The sequence below is a fragment of the Podarcis liolepis genome (assembly GCF_965112155.1).
Source record: "Podarcis liolepis genome assembly, chromosome: 9".
NCBI classification, from domain to species: domain Eukaryota; kingdom Metazoa; phylum Chordata; class Lepidosauria; order Squamata; family Lacertidae; genus Podarcis; species Podarcis liolepis.
The window spans coordinates 25,355,651-25,367,882 of NC_139564.1; the positions used below are offsets into that span (position 1 = coordinate 25,355,651).

Here is a 12,232-nt window from a genome sequence, read left to right on the forward strand (position 1 = left end):
TGAATGTACTGGTTTTGTCAAAGTATCACTCTGTTTGTGCCACACCATCTCATTCTTTATAGTCCCCCTTTTTCTCCCTCTCTCTTTTTACATTCACTTTGCTAATGTATAAAACACATGCACCCCCTTGGACCGAAGCAGGGTTTTTTTGTTTTTGTTTTTGTCTTTGTCTAATGGGGAATCAAAACTTTAGTCGGAGACAGAAAATATTTATGGGGTTGTCACATTAGAGAAGTGATGACAGAAAAGTCCCTATAGTCACAAATGAATGTGACATATCACACTCAATTTTGTGGTCTCTTTGGCTCCTGCCTAGCTAGTGTTTCCCTTGACATATATGTTACCATGCTCAGATTCTATTACTATTACTATTTTAATAGTTCTTTGATATGCAGAAAAAATGGTAACCAGCCTAAACATGTGAAAAATGAAATCAGCCCTACGGAATCTTCAATATGCTGGGTTATATGTATTGACATTTTTCAAAGTCCATTTAGATTTATCCCAGTCAAAAGTCTTTTAGCACAATATGACTCCAAAATGGATTTTACATTCTGCTAATGTAAAAAATAAAATAAAATCACATGTTGCATGTATATCCCACATTTTTCCATGATAAAATCAAAGTGGGACACAGTATGTCCAGGTAGCCTCACATCTAAGCAATGATCAGATCCAGACTCACTTGGATTCAGCAAAGTGGCTGCGTCATGTGCCTTTATACCAGCACTTCCATTCTCAATGCAGCCACTTAGAAGGAAAGAATAATTAATGTGACCAAACAAATGAGATTTTTTTTGGGGGGGTGGATGGACAACTTGTTCAGCATTAAGGCCTGTTCACATGACTAATAATAATAATAATAATAATAATAATAATAATTTTATTATTTGTACTCTTCCCATCTGACTGTGTTGCCCCAGCTACTCTGGGCAGCTTCCAGCATGTATAAAAACATAATAAAACATTAAGCATTAAAAAGCTTCCCTATACAAGGCTGCCTTCAGATGTCTTCTAAAGGTTATATACTCATCTCCTTGACCAACTAACATATCCCATCAATGCAATGATTTCTTTCTTTTTAAATTTCAATAAACAAAAACAAAACAAACATCAAGCTAAAAGCAATAATAAAAACAGTCACAAACACATGCTGATAAAATAATAACCATAACAATCATGGAAAGCTTTTAAAAAAGAATGGGTAGTGTAAAATATATCCATAGTGGAACACAAGGTTCATATTGATACGAGACATATGAAATAATCATGAATGCTGCCAATTAAACTATTATTTAGTAAAATCTGTAAAATTGTTGAGTTATACAAATCACAAACGGTCCCCAAACAAATGTAAAATTGGTGGAGTCTGCATCACCTCCGGCGGCATGTATTTTATGAGTCAGTTTCTCAGAAATGGCAATGAACATGACTTTTTACAACCATCATTCCATAGATCAATGTGAGGATTTCCACTTGCACGATTGAACTTCCTTCCCTTTCCTCCACCTGCATCTCACCTAGATCTGTTCTAGGCATTTTCCCAACCCCACAGAGCAGATTTGGGAGGAAGTGGGGTGCAGGCATGGGGAGGGTATAGGGAAAATTCCACTGCATAAATGTTAAGTTGGAGACTGCCTATAGTTTACAGTCATCTGTTGCTGATTTTCAGCCAACCTACCACAGGCTGGGTAAGATGGGTAAGTGCCCCATTGTTATGCAGTGTACTCAGTATATATTAAGCTCTGACAGCTGGAAATGGCAGTTGCAGTCAGGTGCAGCTGCTGTAATGCTAGGCAGTCTTCTGGCTTCGGCGTGATTGGGGAAGGATATCACTTCCTCCTCCACCAACTGCACTGGCTGCTGGGGCTTGCTGCAGGTAAGCTAGGGGGTGTGGTTAGGGGGAGCAGACCAGAGGCAAAACTTCTTGCCTCTAGTCCACTCCCTGGCTATAAAAGCCAGGTGCACCTAGGACTCAGTCTCAGTTGATTCCCCACCTACCCTAAGCATTATGAGAAAGTGAGTGGTTGCATACGCTCTGGTTCGACTAGCTCCCTGCACCCTTGCAGGCAGCGCTGATCCAGCGCACCAGCATAGGTCAGCCAAGGGTGAACACCTGGGTAGGCAAAAAGCCGGGAACAGACTATGTTCACCACCCAGATGCCCCCCTGGACTCAGGCATGGGCACAACCCCCTTTCGGCGGTTGACCAAACCAGTTGAGTCCCTGGATTCCTTTAACGGAATACCTTTCACATAGGGATGGCGAGACCATTCTCCCATCCCTATCACCTGAACCAGTGCCCATCCGCAACCTTACAAGTTGTGACAATTTGCTACATGGCAGGCGAAACCCAAATGGCAACAGCCAATCAGCCAAGTGGGGAAATTCCTGCCATGCCCCTTTCCCAACAACAGACGACACACAACAGAATAGCAAGGCCAATCACAAAATGGCCCAAATATAGGGAGAGGTGGGAGGGTGTTCCGAATGCACAAACTGAAAGAGGAAGCTCTGGGTCATGTGTATGGGTATATATAGGTCCTTCAATCCATTTGGACTGTGCCCCATTGGCTAGATTGAACCCTACAATGAGGGACCTACCAATCGGGTGTTGTGGCTATCCAATCTCACCCACCCACAACACAGGAGGTCAGTCTCCAGGTCTCACCGCAACACGTGCCCTCTTTTAGCGAGGACACTTTTTGCCATATTCAGGACCAGGGAGGAATTTAGATTGGACCTACCTCATAGCAACTGCCACAACTTGATGTTGAATAAGACATTGGGTTGGATCCTTAGTCAAGTGTATGGGGGAGCCCCTCCCTCTGCTCCAAGGAATCAGGATATCACGTTAAAGGAATGAACTCCCAATATGGTGATCTGGAAGGGGTCACCCTGATTTGATGTACAACATGGGGTGATCCTTAACCTTGGTTAACCCTGCCAAATAGTGAACTAGTGGACCCTGGGTTTTGATCCAAGCAGAAAATAAGTTCATACTGAAGTGGGCAAACTAACTCAATACCTGCACCAAAACTTGAAGACTTCTGGAATCAATAAAATTATAGCTTGTTTAATCCCCAAATAACCTGTGTTTATTGCAGCTTCCCATGCCTTGGTCCCACAGCCCACAGTGGCTGTGCCTGGAAAAAATGGGGAATTCACACAGTTTTGTCATGTGATGGACTGAACAATGTGCTTGTTTGAATAGGCCATGAACAGTGAATTATTGCTATTGTTATTATTCCTTTATACATCACCTTACATCACAAAGGTCCCATGTTGACTTACAATACTGCAAAAAAATACATACAAGACACATACAACAAAAGTCAAACTTCAACATCCAAAAGTTGAAACATCCAACCTCTCACAACACTACAGAGTGATCCACCATTAAAAACAACAAATTAATAAACCTTATACCAACCAATGAGAAAGCACAAGTAGAGATAAACTCTTTCTCGATATATGGGCTCCCTGTTCAGTCTTTGGCTTTATTTTTTCTTTCTTTCATAGATACATTAAAGAGTTTAATAGTTCACATTGAAAGTCAGCATGAGAAAGACAAAATACTTTATTGTATTTCACACTGTGCTTTATGGCAATTTATCAAATTAAGAGCATAGTTTTCAAGTGACCCTTCTGGCCTACCAAACAGTGTAAGTTACATTGGGAAAGCCCAGCTAAACTTCTCATTTTTAATATCACTTTCCTACCATGGGGCAGCAAAGTCTGAGAACTCTACTGTTAGCACCCGCTAGGCAGGTGTTAGTTATTGACTGTAAATATCAGTAACACATAATAATCTAGAAGCACTCTGTAAAATCACTTCTTTTCCTCTGTAGCTATTCCTGTGGATAGGAACATAAAACGGTTACACCACATAGAATTATAATGTGCGTGTGAGAGGCACCAAGGTTGATTCCCAGACCTATTCCACCAGAGCCACCAAAAGAATGCTCTTTGTTCAGTACTGACCTGCGGTGCTTAATTTCAGCTGGATCTCAGCACAGCTTAACCCCGGAACACCATGGGAAATATTTCAGGATCAAAAGCCCATCCCTGGAAATGTGTGTCCTAACCAAAGTGGGAGGTTTGGGAAGACTAAAAAAAACCCCATAGGGTCAACTTCCTTTGAGCTCTATATGTCTACTCTGCTGGGCAGTGGCCCTCCAAGGTGTCAAGCAGAGATCTTTAACATTGCATCCGAGCTGGGATGCAGTGCAACTAAGTAATACAGTGGTATCTCTGGTTACAGACACTTCAGGTTACAGATGCTTCAGGTTACAGACTCCGCTAACCCAGAAATATTACCTTGGGTTAAGAACTTTGCTTCAGGATGAGAACAGAAATCAAACGGCAGCGGTGCAGCGGTAGCGGGAGGCCCCATTAGCTAAAGTGGTGCTTCAGGTTAAGAACAGTTTCAGGTTAAGAACAGACCTCCAGAACAAATAAAGTTCTTAACCCGAGGTACCACTGTACTACCTTTCTAGCACTCGCTGCACAGATAAAATTGGGGAGAGGGGCTTTCAGGACTGTAAAGATTTCTTACAAGCAGTTTCAATTCCTAGCATCTTATTATTTGGGAGCACTTTATAGTAGGATAGGTGCCAGGTTGTAAATTCCACTTCCTTTGCCTGTTGCAGTTGGGTGGGATCTTGGCTGCCTTTTGAACAGCCAGTTATGAGCCCAGATGTGGAGGGCGCATGGGATTTCACATCATTATAGATAATCTGATTGGCTCTTGGCAGTGGCTTGTTGTGCTTCTGTGCATTGATTCATTCCAGGTATAATGCACCAAATATGTGTCGCACCAGGATGCTGCTCCTTACACTTTAGTGGACACCATCCGCACAGATTATTTAACAATGTTTACCCCTGAAAATATTGCTGCTATTTTTAACAGGAGGGTTCGTACATAAGGTTTCCATTGTCCATGCAAGAAAAAGAGGGAAGCAGAATCAATTTCCTCTTTAACATATTGATAAACAACTCCAGATATAGGGTCTGGAGTCAAGGGTGGGGGAGAGGGACACTCAATTTACCTTTGTATGACCTGCGTAGGAATGCTGGAAAAATTAATTCCAGAATATTATGTCAACATTCCTTGAAGTTGTGGATATGATTTACATAGTAGGTCTTCTCTCTTTGTCCAGCTTCTTTCATCTTGATACTGTAAATTGCTTTCATTTCCCCCCCCCACCCCACCAACCACCCCACCCCAATCTGTATGCTTGAGGTATTGTTGTGATAAATTATAGAGGTACAGAACTGAAAATGGTGTGTAGATTGTCTAAGAAATTGAGTGCAGTCAGCCTTAAAAGTGGTGAATGATGTGCTAAAGCAGCTACCTTACCCTGGTCATGTCACATATGTCGTCAATGAGCAGCTGCTTTTAACTTTTGCCTTCGCCCAGGGGCACTCGAGAGCAGCTGGATTTATTGAATTAATAACTGCTCCATTTGGGGGTGTTTTGTTTTCCCCTGACCGTGAAATCTGGCTATAATGTTAGCAAAGTGTAAGACAGGGCTCCTTTCACCCAAACAAGGTGATGTCTTCTCTTTTCTCATCATTTACCTCTGCATCTTCAAGGTAGAAGATAATTGGGAAATCCCTGATGAGTTGTGGAATGAAATCATCCCTGGAATTGCAGGGAGATGGAATTTAGTGTGGAGCAGTATGTCCACCAACAAGAGGGAAGCGATTACGCAGAACTCAAGAGTTAACTCCTGCAGGTTTCCAGAGACTGCTGTACCTGTTTGAACATTCCCACTTTGTAATCGGATTCTTCATCCTGACCTCCTCATATCCCCCAAGTCTTTCGATGGTAAGTTATAATCAGCTGTACCCTAATCTCTTTATGTGATTTGGGCACATTCTTCAAGGGGGAACCAAACTGAGCGGGCCGTCTGGGAAACGGTGGCAATATGCCGCACACATGGAGAAGGTTGAATCAGTGACCTCTCATGCCTTTGACCACAGAAGAGTGAGGTAAGCGCCCTACCGCAGCGCAACAGGGCAATTGTGATTAATGGGCTTTTGTTTTGAGTTACTATTATTCATGGCGGCTCATTTTTCAGAAACAATACATGAGGTAACACTTTCAGATTTCAGTGACTATGATACATATTAAAGCCCTCGCCACTTTACATGGTTCTTATATCTCACCGAAAGTACTGGCGTCACCTTCGTTTTATGAAGGAGGGAAAACCCAGGGAGATTCAGTTTGCTTTTCTCTGGTCTGTAACTTGTTTTATTTACACACGGGGCACTGATTTTATCCTATGTGCGGTGGATTTTGTTTGTTTTATGTATGCACTTTAATTCCTTTATTTAGTCTGTCTCAACAAAGCAAGAGGTCTACCGAGGCCACACCTATTTGATATTGAGCAACAGAACAATCTGTCTGGCACAAGAAAATTACGTGCTTGGTATAACCGTTTTCAGCGTGGTCCTCCTTGTACTATGGCATCTTATCTACAAGATCTAACAGTCTGCAGACATAGAAAGGTTTTTTCAAGTGTGCAACTGAATGTACTGTGTTCAGCAGCACTTGAAGGCTCTTCGAAGAGAATTCCATTCCAAAATTGAGTCTCTCCATGTGGAAATGGCAGTGTTGAAACATACGTTCATGTATTGCTATTTCACTCTTTTTTTTCAGAAATGTCCATAAAAATGAACTTATTCCATTATTGTTATCTTATGAAGCACATGCATCTCATTTTTATGTGACTTTTCCCCTTGCAGACCACGACAAGCTGGTGACAGAAGAGTATGCAAAATGTCTAGCAGTTGCCATTAAAGCAAGGGTGACGATGGTGCGGTCTGATTCTTAAATTTGTATAGTTTTAAATTTGTAAACTGTGGGTGGTATTCACAACTAGCCCTCCTCGAATTAGACCCTATGGGGTTAGAGTCTAACTAAGTTTCCCTAATTTGGCTAACTAAGCTAAGTGGCTAACTAAGTTTCCCTAATTTCAGTGGGTCTAATCTGAAAAGGATTTACTCACTAAGTTAGTGGCTAACTAAGTTTCCCTAATTTCAGTGGGTCTAATCTGAAAAGGACTTACTGTTTATATATTTTTATTTACCAAATTTGTATACCACCCTTCATCAATAGATCTCAGAGCAGTTCCCAGCATACCTACCACTCTGTATCTCTTCAATTCAGTTTTTACAGTGGTACCTCGCAAGACGAAAAACGCACAAGATGAAAGAGTTTTCTGTTTTTTGAGTCGTTCCGCAAGACGAATTTCCCTATGGGCTTGCTTCGCAAGACGAAACATCTTGCAAGTTCTTGCGAGTTTGTTTCCTTTTTCTTAAAGCCGCTAATCCATTAATAGCCGCTAAGCCGCTAATAGCCGTGCTTCGCAAGACGAAAAAACCGCAAGACGAAGAGACTCGCGGAACGGATTAATTTCGTCTTGCGAGGCACCACTGTACATGTTTGACGCACTCTCTATAAATTGCAGTAGCTGATGTAAATACATTTCTGTCTATTCATTTTTCTTATTGTCTGCATTCATGCTACATTATGTTTGTTAGAAATTTTTTGTATGAAAAATGTTTTTTTTAAAAAATGTTTAGAAATAATAATAATAAAAGTCTTGTGAGGGTTGCAAAAGAATGGAGGGGATTACACAGCAGATGTATCACTAGGGCTGAATCCCAGTGATTTTTCTTTTCTTTCCTAAACCTTTATTTTCATAGCATATTTTCTGGAGGAATCAAAACTGAAGACTGGAGAGCTTTGTGTTAATGTTTGTATCTGTTAGTTTTGGGGCCATCTGAATTGGCTGAATCCTTGTTGCCGGTGGCCAGTTGCCATATCAAAAATCATGTGAGATTTATTTATTTTTAAACGTGTCCAAACCTCTTTGTCCTGGGACTGACTTTAAATGGGTTTCACCTCTTCCTTCTGTGGCTTCCCAGACCTCCCTGCTGGTCGCTCCTTCCTTGTATTTTATTCTTAACCACACCTGAAACCAAGGTATGTAACCCCTGTTCTGAAGTTGGCTTGGGTATGCATCCATGATGGCTATAATGCTTCTGAATCTCAGTTGCTGGAAACCACTGGAAGAAAAAAAAGGCTCCTGTGCTTGAATCCTGCTTGCTGGTTTCCCACAGGCATGTGGTTGGCTTCTGTGAGAACAGGATGCTGGACTATATGGGCCAATAGCCTGATCCAGCAGGTTCGTCTTAAGTTTGAGAATAGCACATGGGTACTCCTAAAGCTCTAAGCTAACTCAAAAGAGGGCCTTCTCTGTGTTGTGGAATGATCTCCCATTGAAAATGCGTCTGGCACTCATAGGATTGTACTGCTTATTAAAAATACCTCTGTTTTACTCAGGCATTCTCAGGTCCTCATTTTTAATACCAGCTTTCAATGAACCTCTGGATATATTTTTTGTCTGCTTTGATTCATTTTAGCTCTACGGCCTTATTGCATTGCTCTTACTTTTGCAAAACGCCTTGTAATCTTTCTGGTGGAAGGTGGTATATAAGTGATTTGAAACAAACAAATAATAAGTAACAGATAGGTAGCCGTGTTGGTCTGCCATAGTCAAAATAAAAAAAATTCCTTCCAGTAGCACCTTAAAGACCAACTATACCAAGAACTAACTTAGTTGGTTTTTAAGGTGCTACTGGAAGGAATTTTTAAATAATAAGTAAGTATCTGGATTTGCTGTCTTGAGTGACAATGCAAAGTACAATTTTTCATTGCTTACAATGTTTCCCTTTGTATTTCTGGCAGACTAAAGCAGCCTCCTGCTAGGGTTGTTTGGATGTTCTTGGGCTACAGTTCCCATCAGCCCCAGACAGTATGTCCAAAGGACAGGGATTATGGGAGCTATAGTTCAAAACATCTGGAGGGCACAAGGTTGGGGAATGCTGCTCTTGAGAAACACTGGTGAGAACTTTGATTCCATGAAATAAGATGGCAGATAGTTTAAGGTTGATTCAGGGGAACAAAAATTGCTTTGCTGGTTTATCACACCAGCTGTAACCACAAAACAAACACTGAGAGGTTAGAAAACTGGGACTTACACCTGGTTAATACATTTAGAGATGAGAGTAGAAATTTGTTTGAGTTCACCTTTAAAAGTGAACTTACCCAATTCACACCCTCTGAAACAATACAGAAGCTGAAATGAAGCCACGACCCAACACCACCCTTCAAGATTTGCACATATCCAAATTTTGCAATACAGTTCTCCAGCCAAGGAACACATACCAAAATGCAATTGAAACTGGATATACCAGTTCAAAATAATATAATTAAATGTATTGGGCAAAAATGCTTTGCAAAAATGTGTACATTAGGCACAACTGCTTCAGAAATGGGCATAATAAGAGAAACTCACCCTTCAATGTTAAATGAATTTTCATGAGGACTTTTTTTTTTAAAAAATGTATAAATAAATAAATCAGAAACTGATATGGAAATGTGGAGAAGGGAACTTAAGACTGGAAAAATGAAAAAAAAACGGACAGAAGTGGACATATCCAGCCATTTCTGAATAAACCAATCAGATGGGGGGGTAGGTAAGTGTTCATTCATTTTACAATTCGCCAAAAAAAATATGTAACCACCCTACATCTGTGATCTTTTCAGGGGTAGAGATTTTGCGAATGAAGATACTGCAGGTGTGGGCTCCTGTGTGGAGGCCTCATATAATACTTGTTTCTGGGCACATGGAGGCCAAATCCCCCCCCCAGGTGATACTGGGGTTGAGGACAATGGACAATGACTCTCCTAATGATAAGGTCATCAATGGTAATGCAGCCCTATATATTGGATCTCTTGAAAATGAATGGTGTTAGAAAACATATTCATTTCAAAAGGAAAGAAAGAATCATATCCCATAAGTATAACCTGAGTGAGAGTATCCTATTAGCTGCTGTTTTCTTCTTTTCCTTTTTTTCAGGACAAAATGATTTAATCCTTAGTAGTTATAATAAAATGATTCGCCTGTCCAGGGTATAAATGGATTCCCTTCTCTCCGCCCTGGATTTATATATAGAACCAAATTCTACATGGTCAGGCAACTGATTTATCTTTTGCATCTGGCACAGAGCAGTAATGATTCACTCCTTTTCAAGACTAGTTTGGCAAGTTTATCTTGCTTGCCGTTTGCATTTTCTGAAAATGAAAATATATTCCACCGCTTTTGATGTGTCGATTGGGAAGAAGGTAAAGACAGCTGCACACACACCCCAAGAGAGCCAGCTCAATGGCTAAATGAAGACCTCGAGTGCTTTCTTGTTAGCCAAGATAGATCTACATCCAGATGAACCAAAAATTAGTCAATAGTGAAGGCTCTTAGGAGTAGGCGATCAGAAGCCACAAATCAGTTTTCCTGGGGACTTTGTTATTGGCAGATTGTGCCTTAGGCTATGCCCTGCTGCTGCTTGCCTGGCCGTAATTTTTCCCCGAGTGAAGTTTTAAAGTCACAGGCTGAGGCTATAACGGCAGTCTCTTGACGATGAGGCTGTCACCAGCCCATCAGATATCAATCTGTTCTCAGACAAATTGTCTGTGGCTTTAATACGACCACCTTTTCGCTATTTAATGCACATAGGTGCTTGCGCATGCATGCCCATTCCTAACATGACCTTGCAGCCCAAGTTTTCACATGTTTACTTAGAAGTAATCTCACGTAAGATGATAGCCTAATTTCTCTAGATGTAAATTCATGTATTTTCTTACACAGTGGAAAGCACTGAATATGTGCTCTTAGTTTGAACTGGTGACAGTGTATGGAACCTGTCCTATGTGGGACAGAATGATGGGCCCATCTGTCTCAGTCAATGTACTCTCCAGTACCTGGATAGTAATAGATGTTACACAACTCCAGAAGTGTATTAAAAATGGCAAGACTGCCACCTCATACACCATGGGTGGTCGACTTTTAAAAGTGGTATCATAGGGCTTTAATGCATGGTGCGAATGTGGCCTCTGTCAGGCACATCGACTGCACACTCATTGAATATTCAGTGTGGATTACTGTTGACGTATACAGTTCAACTGTGTGCACAGACCATATACAGTGGTACCTCTGGTTACGAACTTAATTTGTTCTGGACGTCCGTTCTTAACCTGAAACTGTTCTTAACCTGAGGTACCACTTTAGCTAATGGGGCCTCCCGCTGCTGCTGGTGTGTGATTTCTGTTCTCATCCTGAGGTAAAGTTCTTAACCCAAGGTATTACTTCCGGGTTAGCGGAGTCTGTAACCTGAAATGTTTGTAACCCGAGGTGTTTGTAACCTGAGGTACCACTGTACTCACTGAATGTAACATGTGAACACTCCTACCATGTTACGGCATAGAGCATACTTTTTGTAGGGGAGCACTCAAACTTTTGTTCCCCTACTGAAGTAGGTGCAGTTTAGCAACAGGTACACCATTGTGTATCCTCCTGGCTTTTAAAGTGCATACTTCAAGATATGGATTGGTAGAGTTGGTAGAGCAGGAGATTCTTAATCTCAGGGTCATGGATTCAAGGATTCACTGAGAAAATATTGCTGCATAGCAGTGGGTTGTACTAGACGACCCTCATGGTCCCTTCCAACTCTACAATTCTATGATTCTATGCATATGCAGCTCTCCTTTTGTTCCCTATCTTCTGACATCAGATAAAAGAGATCTGGCACTTTAAGTTTCGGGCAAAGGTGTTGTGATGATAGCGCCCCTTTAAGACTTTTTATGGGAATGGGTTAGAACCTCAGAAATAATGAGTTGTCTCCTGTTAAGGCTTCAAGGCCATTGTCACAAGGTAATTGTCTGGAAGAGGTGAACACCCATGGTCTAAAAACCAGGATTGGTGGGAGCTCTCAGCAACCAGCCAGCCAAGGTCAGCGTCTATTTGGGCTTTTGACAGCATCTTGTTCTGTTGCTCAGCCTACTGAGATTTAAGTGTAAGCGTTTATGTTAATTAGCAGGATAAGTTAGTGTTTGTTGTTTTCTTCCCTTCTGAGCTATTTTAATCTGTGTCATTATTTGGAGTTTGTCTCTTTTGTAGAGTTTTGCTTTAGTAAAGTCTATGTATAATTTTAGGAAATTTGCTCTGGTCTGAGTTCCTGAACCCTTTAATTTTGATCACGCTTTTTGGAGCAAGGGTCATCTATCACAGGTGTGTACGGATTTCATGCCAGAGCAGTGGAGACTTGAGGTGTCTTCTGTCCTAGCTTTTAAGTGACCTCCCCAGTACTCTAACCTAAGGCAG

The 12,232-nt window shown here is 41.3% G+C and overlaps 1 long non-coding RNA gene across 1 annotated transcript in view; it reads left to right on the forward strand.

The window, feature by feature from the left end:
- The window catches only part of LOC310686185, a 450,525-nt gene that overhangs the window by 117,204 nt on the left and 321,089 nt on the right, over positions 1-12,232 (forward strand). Inside the window, exon 2 of the long non-coding RNA XR_014515752.1 lies at positions 7,223-7,450. This is a non-coding gene — a long non-coding RNA (uncharacterized lncRNA). The remainder of the gene's footprint in view (positions 1-7,222; positions 7,451-12,232) is intronic.